Source organism: Lepisma saccharinum, chromosome 3 (assembly GCF_977018435.1).
Source record: "Lepisma saccharinum chromosome 3, izLepSacc3.1, whole genome shotgun sequence".
NCBI classification, from domain to species: Eukaryota; Metazoa; Arthropoda; class Insecta; order Zygentoma; family Lepismatidae; genus Lepisma; species Lepisma saccharinum.
Genome location: NC_139231.1, coordinates 25,558,629 through 25,575,228, shown reverse-complemented (window position 1 = coordinate 25,575,228; position 16,600 = coordinate 25,558,629). Strand labels below are relative to the sequence as shown.

Sequence of the window (16,600 nt, the reverse complement as noted above, 5' to 3'; positions counted from 1 at the left end):
TGTATATTTTATGCTCAGAAAGTTTAATCGGTTCAGGACAGAGTTTAAACTGGGATCCGAGCAGCTATGTGCCGCCAGGGAGTATCGATTTGCTTTATTTTACTTCGCTTTTTGTGCCACTTTTGGCTAATTTGCGAAGATGGAGATGAGAGCTGACATGATGAAATTGATGCATGGACACTCACAAACATCCACGCCCAGGCCGGAATTCGAACCCGGGCCCCCTCGTCGTAGAGCGATGTGCACGGAGTATCGAATCCGGGACAAGGTGGCAGGGCACTCATGTTGTCAAAACAAATTCACTGAAATTCTCGGGCACTTTAAAATACATTTCCAGATTATTGCAAGGTGTTTTAGCTTATTGTAATTGTCTTTAGCACATCGCGCTACCACGCCAGGGGTCCCGGTTTCAAATCCTAGCCTGGGCATGGACGTTTGTGAGTGTCCATTCAAGTTCATCATGTCATCACTCATCCCCAAATTAGCCAAAAGTGGCACAAAAGCCAAGTAAAATAACGTAAATCAGTCAATTATCTTTAGAGCTAATATTTTGGGTTGAAATACGAAATTAAGGCTTTCAGATACAACAAATGCATTTTCAGTTACTTTTCTTGACTTACGAACATTCATTGTATCCAATCAGAATTTAGAAATGTGTGCAAGTACAGCAGCCATATTTAGCTTCTCGATGACATTTTCAGTCACAAATCGATTTCACCCTTCCCGGTTATCCATGATTTCCAGATCCTGTTAGTAACACTGATTTGTAACTGTACTGTTACTTTTTCTTTATTACTACTGATGAAATTCCATTATCAGGAGACAAGTTGAAAAATTGGCTCCTTTAACGCCCTTTGTCGGTCTGCAAATATTACTTAACGTCGCCAGTGTTCACAGGGAAAAAGAAGTGCCGTGAAAGCCAAACTTTTCATGAAAACAGACCGTCCAAGGAAGAGAAAAATAGACCTTCTGAAGTTTCTTTAGAATTCGAAAAAACAAACCTGTTCCGCAGAACTTGTGGCGCCTTCAAATGGACAACGTCGTCCTGGAGCCAGTGTTGTCAGATGGGAAATTTATCCACAAAACTAGAAGTTTTGGGGTCCAAAAGGGAAATTTTGAGAAAGTTTAAGATAACAAAATGATATTGCATCTCTTGTACATGTCTTCTGTTAGTAATTTCCAATGACGGAGCCAGAAACAAATGAGAGTGGATGCAGTTTGGGGGGGGGGGGATATTTTCTGGGGTGCAGTAACATTTAGTAAATAATTAAATACCATCCAAAAGAGGGCAAAAGAGTATTTACTTATTTCGCTTTTCTTCTTTGCTGGGGAGAGGGAGGCATTTGCTCCCTGCCTCCAATCTAGCGCAGAAAGTAAAGCATTTTTCAGAGGGTGCAAGCAGGGATCTTTTTTAAACAGTGCTTCCCCCTCCAAACACAGGTCAAATTTCAAGTTATTGCTTTCCTGCGACAACCTAAACCAGTATTATTTGTCAACCCATTATAATGATTAACGCAAATTACCATGACTGAAATGAAGTATGTGTGAAATATATCGCTTTACGCTAATATTAATTTTCCGGGAAAGGGGGGGGGGGAGTAGTTGAAGGCTATTGGCTGAGTCTATATCCTTCTTTTAGTTGATGCCCTCCATTGCTAATCTCTCTCTTGTGTGTGTGTGTGTGTGTGTGTGTGTGTATATATATATATATATATATATATATATATATACAGGGTGGGGCACCTAAAGTTCCACAGCGAATAGTTCTGAAACGCGAAGGTTGGTGGAGCAGTCTGAACTTTGTTTTGTTCAATATTATTACAATGTCAATCCATATCTCCGCCCTTATTTGTACTTGAATCATGTAACGCAGGCCCGTTCCATTTCAAAACATGTCCCTTCGTTCGGGACATTTGACTTTCCGATAATTGTCGGATCCCCGAATACGAATGATACTTTTATGACCGGCATTCTGCTTGTCGTTTGTGCGAAAACCGCGTATCAATGGCACTTCTCGTTTCTTATTTCAGGTGGTCTCCCTGAATTTGGTCCACGTCTTCTTTTGATGTCTGTGGCAAATCGGGATGCTGGGCATTTCGGACGCCCACACTCACCCTGAGGCCACCACTCAGCAGCACCATTTCTATGCGATCTTGACGAGTTTGTGACATGCTGGTTCTCCTGGAACAAGGATAACAACCTGCCATTACATTGCTGACAATCCTACTTCTTTGGTCAATACTACCTTTCTTCAGAATGAAGTTATGTAGAAAACAACTTATGTTTCGTGTTTCTGAGTCAATTCTAGCCAGAAATCGTGTAGTATCGCATGAGCCCCTTCCCATTTCAAGAACATGAGCTGAATCCAAGATGGCGACTAGAGACCAGACATGCTCTGTCCACTGGGCCCCTTGACGACATTTACGTCGGTGACGTCAGAACTGCCGTAAACCTTCGCGTTTCAGAACTATTCGCTGTGGCACTTTTAGGTGCCCCACCCGGTATATATATATATAGAATTTGTCTCTATCTTTCTCTCCCCTGCCTCCGTGGCGGAGCGGTTAGCACATCGCGCTGCGACGCCAGAGGTCCTGGCTTCGAATCCCGACCTGGGTATGGATGTTTGTGAGAACCCATTCATCAATTTCATCATACCATCACTCATCCCCATCTTCGCAAATTAGCCAAAAGTGGCACAAAAGCCTAGTAAAATAAAGCAAATCATTATTATTAATCTTAAGTTTTTCCCACTCTCCTTCATTCTCTCATCTTCCCTTTATATCTGTTTCTTTTTCTCATACTTTTCTTACCTCTCTACTGTTCCCATCTCACTCTCTTCTCGTCACCATCATGCGAGTGGTGACGAGACGAAACGAAACTTCACAGTCTAGGTCCCGTCTGTAGTTAAAAATGCGTCTCGTTCTCTGTGTCGTCTCGATTATTATAAAAAGGTAAAAAAAAAAAAGGTAAAGTGCTCCCCTGTGCTTAGCACCACGCCATGAAGGCGTATAGGGGGTGTGGGGGTAACGCCCCACACTTTCTTGATCCGGTCGTGAGTGGGGGTGATGTGATCAGCATCACGCCCCTGACCGCCTTTACCCCCCAGGGTTTCCCCCAGGTACCCATGTTATTCAACGCTGGGTGGGCGCCGGGGCCGCTTCCAACGTTAGAAAAGTTCCCGGATTTGATTATTATTATTTTATTTATTATTATTAAAGTAAGGTTACAATTAAACTTACAATTTTCCTTACATTGATTCTATAACTACAAAATCAGCTTTTTGCCCTACATGAATTAATATACAGTTATGATATTTGTTTATAATTATACATAAAATGGAATATTAAAAAAATATATAATTGAAAATATAAGAACTAGAATAAAATAAACATTTTTGCAGATACATTACGAGATGAAGGAGGCAATGAGGTAGATGAGGCACGGTGTCAATATTCATAGATTAATGTCCTAATCTCTCGTTTAAATTTGGCCAAATTTCTCTCCTTTCTGCAACTTACAGGCAGTTCGTTCCACGCTTTACTTGCCAGAGATGACAGGGATTTTGATCCGTATCTTGCCTTGTTACATTTTGGTACTCTGATACTGTTTGTGTTGATGGATCGCAGATTGGGATAATGTATATTACTAGATATCATTACTTTGTCCTTTAATAAGTGGTGGTGCGTGTTAATTGCCTGGTGAATTTTTAGTCGAAAAGCATATTTTCGTCTGGATTCCAGCGTGGGTAGTTGCAGCTCGTCTCTGCTTGCTCGTGAGGTTGTGTGCGCCGTATTTCTTATGCTACGAATAGCCCAATTTTGCATTTTTTTCTAGTTTCATGGTGTTATTTCTATTAATCCCATAAATTACAGAGGAACAGTATTCAAGTAACGGCCTAATAAATGCTTTGTAGAACGCTAATTTGTGGGCGCTTGATTTTAGGTGCTGCACGCGCACACATTTTTTTCACATGTTGTGAAAAGGATACATTCTTATCTAGGTGCATACTGAAATATTTTAAAGAGTCACATGGTTTTACATTGGAATTACCTATTTTAATGTTTTCAATTAGCGTATTGTTACTGTTTTCAGTGGACAGTATTAATACTTGCGTCTTAGACTCGTTCACTTTCAACATGTTAGATTGATACCACTCAAGAACTTCGGGCATGTTTTTCTCAATATTTGCAATTATTTTTTCTAATTTGCTTGACGCGCAGTACAGGAGACAGTTATCTAGATCGTTCTTGTCTCGGCTCTCGAAATACATGTACAGTCACGGACAGTTCTGGGTTGTAATGATACTCTTCAAAGTCAATTGGATTGTTTCAACCCAGAATTGTCCGTGACTATACCATAAACCAAATGAATTCAAATTGTAATTACTACAAATAAAATATATGACTTAGCTATAAATAAGCATGTAGATATCTGCTTCGTAAGTCTGCATAAGTCGCAAAGTAAAGTAATTTTGATTTTCTCATATAATACTCGTACTTTTTACTAAAGTCTCGAACGAGACCCGTTGTCGACTTGTGATCTACCGGTGGAGGCACATGGTGGTTCGGATCCCACTTTGAACGATAGGCCCAGTCCCGCTCAGCCTTTCTGTGCATAAAGTGAACTTTGTGTGTTTTCATTTTTTTTCCCTTTTATCCATCAGCATTTAAATAAATAGGCTCTGTCCGGAAGGTCAAAAAGCAGTCTAGAAGCATGGTCTTGTCGGAAGTAACGTCACATAATGCAGTTCGAAAGTGTCAATCAAGACCGTAGAGCGGAGCACGCGAGATTGCAGGGTTGAATACTTGATGTTCATTTGTTTGAAATAATGAAAGTTGAAAATCAGTTAGATGTTGGTTGTAATTCTTTTAATGTGTGGAAATGTGAGTACAGGAACTTTTCAAAATGATATGCGATTTCTACAGTGAATAGCGAGTGTTATAATTACATATTAAAAATTAAGGATGTCAAATAATTGGTCTGAAACTTAGTCCCGATGCAAAAGCTGATATTTATAAACGGGGCTGTATCTGGCTACATTTTGTTGGAGGGAAATTTGAGAGTAAAACGAGGGAAAATTTGAGCACACTGGCTGGAGTCTAGAATCATACCGCAAGGCGGAGAGAGTTGGTTCCTTTCTGCTTCCCGCAAGGAGCATCAGCTGATTCCTGGAGAAACTTCTATTTCTGTCCACGAGGGAACCTGGCGAACCGCCAGAGCAACAGTCGCCGAGAGGAGGCAATTTGGAAGCGAAGAGCTTTCAAGAACAGATTTGGCACGCTCGAAATTATCTCCAGAGCAGCAGAAATATTGACTACCGGTTCAATGCTGTTGCAACGAAGCGTCGAAGAGAATATTCTTGTTCCAATATTTGAAACAAACGTATTACTCATACACAGAAAAAAAAGGTTTCCTTGAAGTAACCCTTAAACAATAATAGCTGGAGTCAATTTAAATAATAATAATAATAATAATAAATCCGTCCTCCCCCGTGGCCGTGCGGTCTAAGGCGCTGCGCTTTGGACTCCGACTACGGGACGGCATTGGTTCGAGTCTGCCTGGGTTCAGTATCTGGGTTCTCGGCCTGTGTATAGGATCGGTGGCAACCCACCATCGTGAGGAAATTGGGGAGCTAGGAGTGAGTAGCGTAACCTGGTCTGGGAAATTCCTATACCGGCTGAGGGTTGGACGTGCTGACCCCACGTCACCCCATTACCGGTTGAAGATCTCCACGCCTCTGGGTAGGATTGTAGGAGGGAGACTGGCAGTAAAGAGATAGGCCAAGGCCCTTCCAGGGCTGTAGAGCCACGGGTTATGTTATGTAAATAAAAAAAAATCATCTTTGGTGCGCAAACGACTGTCCACAGCAGCACCAATTTAATTCAGTGATCGGGCCAGATTTTAAATTACATGATGATTACTCAGGACAATGGTTCTCAACTTTCGTGAAACCGCAGCCCCCTAAATTCTATTTCTTCTTTTTTTAAAGTCGATGCCCTGATCCCAAGAAGTTTACTCGTAAATATTTTTCCATTTTTTTCAACTTTATACATTAATTAATATGTACATACCGTTGAAATTAAACATTAAAAAAATATATTATGGAGTAATCAAAAAGAGCAATAGTTCGTTTACTTTTAGGTTACTGACAAATATAAAATTAGTTTTAAATTAGTTGGATCTTATGAAATCTTGTAATTTCCTCACGTCAGCATCATTAAATTACTCGTAATTTTGTAAGCGCCGAATTTCATTGATGTGTTGCATTTTGGAGACTGAAAAATTCAAATGCTGTGAGTTCATTTCGATCTTCAGCCGAGAGATCGGGAGAAGCGTGGCGGGCGAAGCTGGCGGAGATGCCGACATTTGCGGCCTGTAATGCCCGCTTATTTTTATGGACATATGCAGACATTTATATAAATATTGCAAAACGAGCACTAACCTGTGTTATAAGAGTACGGTTTTAATTTTAGTAGCTTAGTGGCTGTATGTGCTGATGATTTTGACACGCCCATCTCCTGTGAAACACGGCGTAGAGGTTTGTTTGGAGAACGTTCTAACGCTGCACCAATTTCATCGAGTTTTGCTTCGGTTAGAATCCGTCGTTTCTCTTTAGGTGTTTTAAAATTTAACGATCCAGTTTCTCGTAATTTAAGGACAAGATGTCTAACCGTATCTCTATGTGGAGGTGAAACGCCTGGGAATTTCTGTACAAATTTCCTACACACGTCTCGACACGAGTCTGTTCTAACGTGAACCTTGCGGCTGTCATTCCAATCGTCTCACTGACACAACACACATACACACTGCAATAACACAAACAAGTAACGGCAAGTAACCAAGAATAACACACTTGCGCACAGTACGAAATTAACATGCTCTTTGTTTACATCTGCTCGCCAGTATATTCACAGCTCTGTCTTCATCTAGTCGCGAAGAAACAAAAAACTCGAGCTCTGAGATTTCGGATTGCAAGGAATCTCACGAACACCATTGACTTTTAACGGTTTCGTCTGCAGCGTAATCTTGATACAGTGTTGCACATTTGAAACCTTCAAACGAACCCCATCGACACAAAACTCTTTCAAGGATATAAACTTAAGCAGGACGTTACTGGTCAAAAGTATGATTAAAATGTTTTATTATCTGTGGTTCTTAACATCGTTTCTAAAGCGGATTTATTTGTGTATATAAGGGCAGAACTTGGATGAATTACATTAGAACTTTTGCGTGTTATAACACAGGTTAGTGCTCGTTTTGCAATATTTATATAAATGTCTGCATATGTCGCTAAAAATAAGCGAGCATTACAGGCCGCAAATGTCTGCATCTCCGTCAGAGCCGCCCGCCACGCTTCTCCCGATCTCTCGGCTAAAGATCGAAATGAACGCACGTAGATACCAATTGGGAGATCGTTGACTATATTAGACTATTACACTTAAAAAACTGGTAACTATATTCATTTGGTATCAACCTGGCGGTTGGGAAACACTGATTTAGAATCAATCACTAAATTGGTTTGGAGAAAAAAACACACACACACACACCTCCAAGCCGACTTGGTGGTCGAGCGGGTTTAGTGGTCGACTATCGATCTCGCTACTGAAGTTCCCGGGTTCGAGTATACTCGCCTGGGTATGGGTGTTCTTTGCAAGATCCCTTCATCAATTTCATCACTCACACTCATTGTCGCGATTAGCCAGTGGCAGAAAAGCGACGCTAATAAATACAGATATTGTACTGAATATTAGACTTCGCCTGGCTACAGATTGTAGACGGGTTCGATTTCATGTTAAACTCTAGGTCCAGTCTCAATTAGCTTATCTGAGCATAAGGTGAGCTTAAAACCAATTTCACAAATTCCTTTTGTTGACAAAAAGGAAAAACCATCTCCTTTTACAGTGATATAAGCAGAACACTAGATTGATCGAGGAATATTACTACGTCATGCACACAGAGCTTTGGTTTCTAGTCCAAACCGATTCTAACATTGATGTTTGTGCCGCAAACTACACAAGTGCACGTCACATTGAACGGCGTCATTCAGATAATAAGGAGAAGGCTGCAGCCAATGAAGCCAACAAAGAAATGAGAGGTTGATTCACAGGTTCACAGAGTACGAAATAAAGGGAGGGATTAGCGTATCATGATTGATTCTGACAACCGAAGAATCAAACGGATATAACATGATGTTTAGTCGTGAGCTCAATTATTTCAACAGTGCACAACAATAACGCCCACTACTACTTTTCATTGCGTAAACCAATGATTATCCTTATCAAACTGGTGTATTCGATTTTTTTTACGTAACAAGTTGTCAATTACTTGAAGATTTTTAGATCGAGGACACAGACAATTAGATACCAATGTAAACGTATGAAGTTTGACAAAGTTGAAGTCCGCCTTATGCTTAGATAGGTTAATCGTGACCGAACCACTGTCTCGCTATAAGAAACCCTTGATTACAATGTGACATAGTTACCACTACACCATCAGAGAAGCCCGAAAACGTCTACAGTTGACGAGCTGTATCTCTGTAGGTACTCAATAGAAAGAAAATACATTTTCGTGGTTGTTACCTACTCGCAGTTTAGGTGGTCAGCAGCTCTCACAAAGTAAGAGGTGAACGACGTGCAGTGGCTGAGGCAGCCTGTAGCTTCTAGCTACTGTGCGCCCGCGTATCTTCAGGGTTCACCCGCAAAGATACAGCTCGTCAACTCTAGTACTTAGATTGATTGATTGATTTCATTTTGCTTTTTCTGGTACTTTTGGATAATCGCGGAGAAGAGGATGAGTGATGATGTGTTGAAATTTATGAAGGTCTGTCGTCGTAGCGCGCTGTGCTAACCACTCCGCCAGGGAGATCGACCCAACTCTAATACTGGAGGTGTCTCCGATGGTAACGCAAGGAGAATGATTTACAGGTAAATTCGTTAATTTTAAAGATTATATCTTAAATGTTATATGCATTTATTACGAACAGTGCTCGAAGTGACGGGGGATGAGGGGGATAATTTTTCGGAAAGCATCCCCCAGCCAACTCGTTGTCATCATGTTAAACCATAGGAGCATAACCCAGCTAGCCAGAAGGTTCGACCAAACTTCCTCCCAGCTAAGAACTTCCACTTCAAATAACGATTATGAATACTTTCTTGGGAACGAATTGTAGGACAAAAGAAGAGAGAGGCGAGAATTGAGCTGAAAAATTACACCGTTGCTATGACGCACCAAAACTTACCGTCCGACCGCGGAAGACAAGACCAGCTCAAGAGGACGAATCTACACGTGATAGGGGAAGTAGGTAGAAACATGCACTGCAGGTTTCAGTTCAGTATTTCGTTTTTTTTTTGTTTTTTTTGTTTATTATAGCTCGTTTTGTTATGTGTTTTTTACAAACTATTAACTTCTATATTAACGTATTTTGCCGGCGACTTTACTATGTGTGAAACGTCAGTGTTGTTTTAGCAGCAGACGAGACAATTTTCACGGAACCTGCTTTCCTTATCTGATCCACCCCTATTTTGCCACTGGGCTCAGCGCATGCGCATTGTATCGATGGTTGTCTGAGGCAGACAAGTTATACTGCTCTGCACTGAAAACAATTGCGTAGCGCCATAAAGCTACCCTATTTTCAGAGAGTGAAATGGGGACTTTTCTTCCTTGGAAACTCACCAAAAAAATATAAGATTATGAAGCTAGGAATAAGACAGCGGAGTAGGGGAAATGAAATCTTAGGAGGGGTTCTAAAATAGTTCCATCGCTACTCTAGTCCTTGCTGTGATCTATTTCCTTCTTTCTCTTGTCCTTCAATTTTGAAGCTGCTGCAGCCCGCAAACAAGTCATGAACTGTGAAACCATAAAGACAATGCAACAGATTATACTCCTCCACCGAAATAAACTCAAATGCCACGAAATCTTCACAGGGAGTTTTGCGTCTACTGCAGAGACATTGTAAGTAAAGAAACAAAAATAAATTGGGATTTCAAATTACTTGAGCACTGGAGATTTATTTCAACATTTTCTCCCTTGTAAGTTTAAGCTGAGTAGATATCAATAATTTAAATTGTGAACTACCTGAACGTGTGATATAAAAAAACCCTGAACATTTACGCATTTCGAGTGCAATTAGAAAAAGTCGAAGACAGGCATAGGCCCAGAAATGTAAAAATTATCAAAACTGGGTCATTAAAAGTAACAATTATGCTGTAGTATACGATAAATATTACTATATCTTTGGCAACCAACCGTACGTTCATATTTACTTAGTGTAAGCTACTCTAAGATCGACATAAAATTCAAATGTAATTCCAAATTTTAAGGACGAACTTTCCAAAACTTCAAGTCTAGAAATAATATTTCTTTAATAAAAAGTAATTATAAATGGCTTAAATAATTTATGGACATGAAAACTACACAAATGAATGTCGCGGAAGTTCAAGAAATCATTACTTGTATTGGTAAGTGCGAAAGTGCATTTTTACATTACATTTGCTTTAGCAAGTTCTAAAATGCAGACGGTATAACCGCATGCTTTGCTGTGTGTCTATTAAACTCTTCAAGCAACCTTAACAAGATAAGGTTTGGTTTGTGGCTCGTTTTGTTGTGCACTAGCAAACTCACGGGTCTGTTTAGCAGCATCCTGTACTTCCCAGGTGAAAAAAAGAATCAAAACACCTGAAAATGTGCATTATAATATTTATGAACATTCCCGGTGACAAAAAATTCATCCATAATTCATGAAACTCAAGGAATTCCCAGTCAGTACACACTCTGCTACTTTGTACGAAAGTGAAACGTGGATAAAAGTTGCAAATAGTTAGATTAAAATTGACAGATGGAAACACTTGTTTGATGAAAATGGCAACAATCGTGAGAATTCAAGTATATTTATAAAATGTTACCATGTCGAGATCTTCACTGTTCTGGTACGATACTAGATTTTAAAAAAAATAAGTATATCACGGAATGAATCAAGCTGGTATTTATCAGTTATTTAAGTGCATAACGTCAGACTGACAACACTGAAGCCACATATTTATCAACATTTTCTCACGGTGTCTTCTACAATCGAGCTGAACCAACATGGTTTCTCGAGATAGCTGTGTGTTTAACTCTTCAGAAAAAATTCTACGTCATCATATTTACTCTTTCTCTCTCTCTCTCTCTCTCCCTCTCTTTATAAGGGGCAGGAAAGAAAACATTACAGTCAACTTGCCATGTCAGCAGAAGTTGCAAAATACAATTTAATGCCTCGGAAGAGCCAACTTGCTTGCTTTGGAAAAACTCGAAACGAACTGAGCTGTATATTTAGTTGGCATTGTTCCACGTAAGTGATGGAATTGGATGAAAAAACTAAGAGTTATATTTGTACTTCCATAATAGAAGTCATATGCGTAATCTGCGTTTATATATTGTTTCTGCAAGTAGTAATAACACCGTCAATGGGGATATGGTCACACTGGATCCGGTTTCGGTCTAAATAGGCCTACAATTTAATCTCTGGGACAGAGATTCATCATAAAGTAGATGAATTCGTGTATCACCGGTGCTATCTTTGGCATTGACATCATTCCGGGTTGCATGTCTAGATGCTCTATATAAATAACAGTAATGTAAAATGGTGTCTAAAAATAGCATCTTCTGTGTACTTAGGGCATCTATTGTTCGGTTAGAACACAATATGTCACTAAATATAGAAGCCGATATGGATATTTTTGAAACACAGTCTAAAACTGAAAAGAGAATGCAAGCTTAGTGCTGATAACAGCATAAGAAAACCAAGACTGTGGTGCTACAATTAGTGTTGCCCACGGGACGAGACGGGACAGGCTTTTAAAAATTCGAGACGAGACGAGATTGACCATGTGTCATAAGACAAACTAATATTTTCGAGACGAGACAGCTATTCCACGAGACGAGACAGGCCAAAGTCTCGTCTCGTGGGCAACACTAGCTACAATAAATCTAAATACCAGGTAAAAATCATATTATGTTAGAGTGACTTATTAAAGACAACTTTCTTGTAAGAAATTATTGATATACAATTGAGCCACCCAAAATCAAATTGGGCCACCTGCTATCAGTTTATCCGTTATTGACTTGAATAAGACACTATTGTCTGGATAACAACTTGTAATCTGATGCTATAAAATCGATAGTCTAGTAGTCGAAGTTCCCGGGTTCGAGTTCCGGCTTGCGCTTGGGCATCGGTGTTCTTTGTGAGTATCCCCCTTTCATCTGATCACCACTTATCCTCGTCGCCTCGATTAGCTAAAGTGGCACAAGAGAGACGCTAAATAATTTAATTACAGATACTACAAAACCTGTACTTTCATCCGTGTTGTTTTCAAATCCAATAATACATTCGATAGCACAGAGATGCGACCACACGCACATCATTATACGATTGGTTGTGTAGGTACATAATCATTTTATTACGTAATATTACATGCATGTTAGGCTAGTTCCTGATTTTTTTCCGTCCTTGCACTGAAAATACAGAGAACTCACGTGGGGTTGGTCATGCTTAGCAGTCAAGCATCCAGAAACACTAACTTGTTACTAGAATTGCATATATTTCATTATGTTGTTAAGAGTTGATCAGACAGTTAACTATCGATATCTCAAGAACTATTCGATTCAGCGAGTAGAAAAACTAGATTCTTCTCTAATGCAGCCAATTATATCGATACCTCTGGAACTATAATAGCTAGGGAGATGTATATGGAAGAGTGTAGATTAGGTAATCTCGGATTAGGTTTCTTTCTGCTCTTAATTATACCAGATCTTGTTGTCTGTTTCCTCTTATATAACCAGGAATTTCAACGCGCCGATTTTAATTTCCTTAGACAGAGTTTTAGCTTTTCCAATTACTTTATCATGCACGTTGGGAGACGATGACAGTGTTTTAACCGATGTTTGTAGTTTTCTGAAGAGCGGACCTCTTCCACTGTCCGTGAGGAACTTTTATTAGTATATCTTCACGTTTTTAATGTGTTTATCCCATGTACATCTCTTTACAACTTTGCACTTTTAAATTTCCTTTACACCCCTTTTTTAAATTTCAGGTGAGGATTTTAGATAAGGGGTTCTCTCCCCGTATACATTGAAGGGTACAAACTGTCCATTTGTGCCGACGTACCCAAAATGTATAATTCATCATCACCTCCCCGATAGCGTAATGGTTAACGTTGTTGCCTTATAATAAAGGAGGCTCGTGTACTGGTGGAGGTACATAGGGGTTCGGATCCCACTTTAAACTCTAGCTCCAGTGCCTATGTGCATCAAGTGGACTGAAAAAAAAACACCTTGCTACACCATTTTTGTGACCAGGAAATTGCGAAGAGAAATGAATGGCACGAATGAAACCTAGGAATGACTGACTGATCCTGTGATATTTTCTTAAAAACCTCAGTTGTATAATACGTATATATACACTATATACAATTTATAGTGCTTTTAAATCTCCTACTTCGTTTTTAGTTTTTGATACAAGTAGTTCAGTCTCTAAGGAAGAGTTTTAATTCGCAAGACTGTCACTGTTGGTTATTGGCTTGTGCGGGAGAAACTGAGACAGCCTTGGAGAAACACAAGATTTCGCGTCCAAGACTTCTTCGAGACTTTGGTATGATATTTGAAAAATACTTCACTATATCACTTCCTTAGTGATATACTATATACTTTGTTTATCTTTAGTGACAATTGTGTACCTGTGCTTCTGGTTTACATACGTTGAGGATAATTGCCGATTATCTAGAGTTTGTAGCATAGAAACGAGGCGTTAAGAAAATATGCTTGCATTCATGACCTCAAGCGGTGATAACACTGTATAAGTTGTGAACACTAACTCGAGACGAGACAAACCATCAGGTGGCAACGCTGGAGTCTTGTAATAAGGGCTCATAGATTCGATGCTCGCTGGAGGCAAATTGAGTGTTTCGAAACTGGACGTGCAGTAACGATTAACCTATACGAGTTGACTTAGACCTAATTTTGTCTTTAGACTAACTATCACCACTAACAAACTGACGCAACCACAATGATTTTAATACCAACCTACTATCAATCAGTGAACTGAATTTGACTTTCAGAGCAGCCGTATACCTCGGGGTTACATGGAACTCATCACGGCTGGAGGTAAAGCTACTACATACTAATGGGGCTGTTCGCTGCCAAACTTTTCCGGTGGCGGCGCCACCACAGAATTTCTTTCGTCATTTTGTTGACTACACTTTATATTGGAGGGCGATGCTGTGTGTAATACATACGTTATTTGCACCGAAGTTAATGAGTTTCGTAAATCATTTAGAAGATGTAAGAAACCTTAAGTGTCTAAAAATACATTATTGTGAAACTAAGAAGTTAAATATGCTAGTGAAACGGGCTAAAAGAATATGTTTATGCACTAAGAAAAGAACACTAAAATTGGTTCGTTCCTAGCTGCTGTACACCAACAATACAAAAATTTAGTTCCAAGGTCTTTCCTGGATTACAAGTAGCCTACATGAAATTCAACGGGGGATTTCGGAATGGGAAAAACTCCCCAAATAATCCGGACATAAGTGTCGTATACGCCTGGTATTTATTGTTATTATGGGACTATGCCCTCAATAGTATAATGTTAGCGTATGCATAATTTAAATTGGGCATTGTACTTTTGTATTCTACATCTTTCTTTGTCTACAACAGTTCCAAAATTATAATTTCCGTAAACCAGAACGCCGTAGATGTTGCGAGAAGTGACACAGAAGATTTTCTTAATAATGTTAAGTATTCTTTATAATTACCACGTCGAAAAGTGTGATATCATGTAAAAAAATTCAATTATTAATAACTAATAAAAATAAAAGTACAATAGTACGGAATTAGCTATATTATTTAACAAACTAACTCGCTATAATGCACTTATATCATTTTTAAATTTCAATTTTTAAAGCACTTGATTATTCATCTATCATGTTCCGACATAATTGTTCAAGTTAAAATCATATTGAACATGTTATTTAATGTAATAACAGCACAACTGGCATCGCATCCCCATGTATATTAATGGCAGAACAGTTGCCTGTCTGAAGCGCAAGGACACAACTACCGTGCTGTCATCTGGAATTAGCTTTGCATGAACAGCCCCATTCCTATACCGCTTCAAAATTTGGATTTCTGTGTAGGAGTAGGAAGTCACATTACGCTTATCTTTCCATGTCGCTGGTGGCCGACCTCCGTAGGTGGAGTGTGGTCATCGGTGACCAGAGACTGAACAATGGGAAAGCTCTATGACGCTGGAGGACAGACGAGCAGATAGCCTATTGAAATACAGTAAACAGTGACTGTCATACATGCACATGAGTCTGGCGTTATTATGTCGGTCATTCACATCCATGTTTTCTAATGCACGTTTTCGGAGGAATATGTACAGGATGATTCAAAAGTCCGGCGTCCGGCCCTATAGGACAACTCCGTTATTAGTGCATTAGGGAAAAATGGAAAGAGGGGAAAGTTGTTTTAAATATGTGGGTTTTAATCTAAAAATGCTTGAATTTTCAAATTAGAATGCACCGTTGAGGATGTACACTGTTGGTGACAGAAAATGCCAAGTTCCCACATACTACGTCTGGAAATACCGTACCATACTGGGTAAATTAAGAATTGATGACGATAATTACAGGCAAATCAATAAACGTGAACCCCCCAGGTTGGGTTCGCCTCCAGTGACTGACGACATCCATAGATGTCCACAGAAAAAGACAGAACGCTATGCAAAGTTACCAAGTGATACTACAGATATTCATACAATTACAAACTGCCATACTACCTTCCCTAGTGGTTCGGGGACCATGGGGGGGGGGGGGGGATGAAACTTTGCTGTAGTTATCATCATCAATTCTTACTTTAAGCAGTACAGTACGGTCTTGCCATAACGTCTAGTATTCTAGAATGTGGCAACATGACATTTTCAGCTACCACTAAGGCTCGTACCAGTGCCTCAACGGTGCATTCTACGTCCAAAATTCAAGCTCTTCACATTGAAACCAACATATTTCCAACAACTTTCCTCTCTTTCCATCTTTCACTACGGAGTTGCCCTATGGGACCAGACTTTTGAATCGCCCTGTATATTTGCAGAGCATTCACAAATTAGTTCAGGGTGTTTACCAAAATAACAAATCCAAAATTCTTGACTTTTTCATGATTTTTCTTTGATTTTTTCTTTATTATTTATTCTTATACCACTACTTAGGCAAAGCTGGAAATTAGCAATTAAGAAAATAAATATTTATTTAATTAAAAACCCCTACCAAAAGGCCAGTTAAGATGAAAACTGAAGCTGTATTTCACGTGTTTAGACTTGTTATATCTAATAATGCATGCTGGACTGCATTTGGCAGGCTACCGAGGCTTTGGCGTCTAGACTCACAGCCAGTATCTTACGTGGGGCTTGTGTTGTCCTCCCTATATATTTGTAATTGTTCCTTCATCCAACTTATCTTACTACCATTCATCCTCATCTTCGCGATTAGCCAAAAAGGGTTGAAAATTGAAGTAAAATAAACTAAGACTATCAATCAGTCATTGTGATAGCAAAAATTATTGACCACAACTA

The 16,600-nt window shown here is 39.5% G+C and overlaps 1 protein-coding gene across 2 annotated transcripts in view; it reads right to left on the bottom strand.

Moving 5' to 3' along the window:
- The window catches only part of Ncc69 (sodium chloride cotransporter 69), a 196,174-nt gene that overhangs the window by 92,795 nt on the left and 86,779 nt on the right, over positions 1–16,600 (bottom strand). The gene's annotated exons all lie outside the window — the stretch shown is intronic.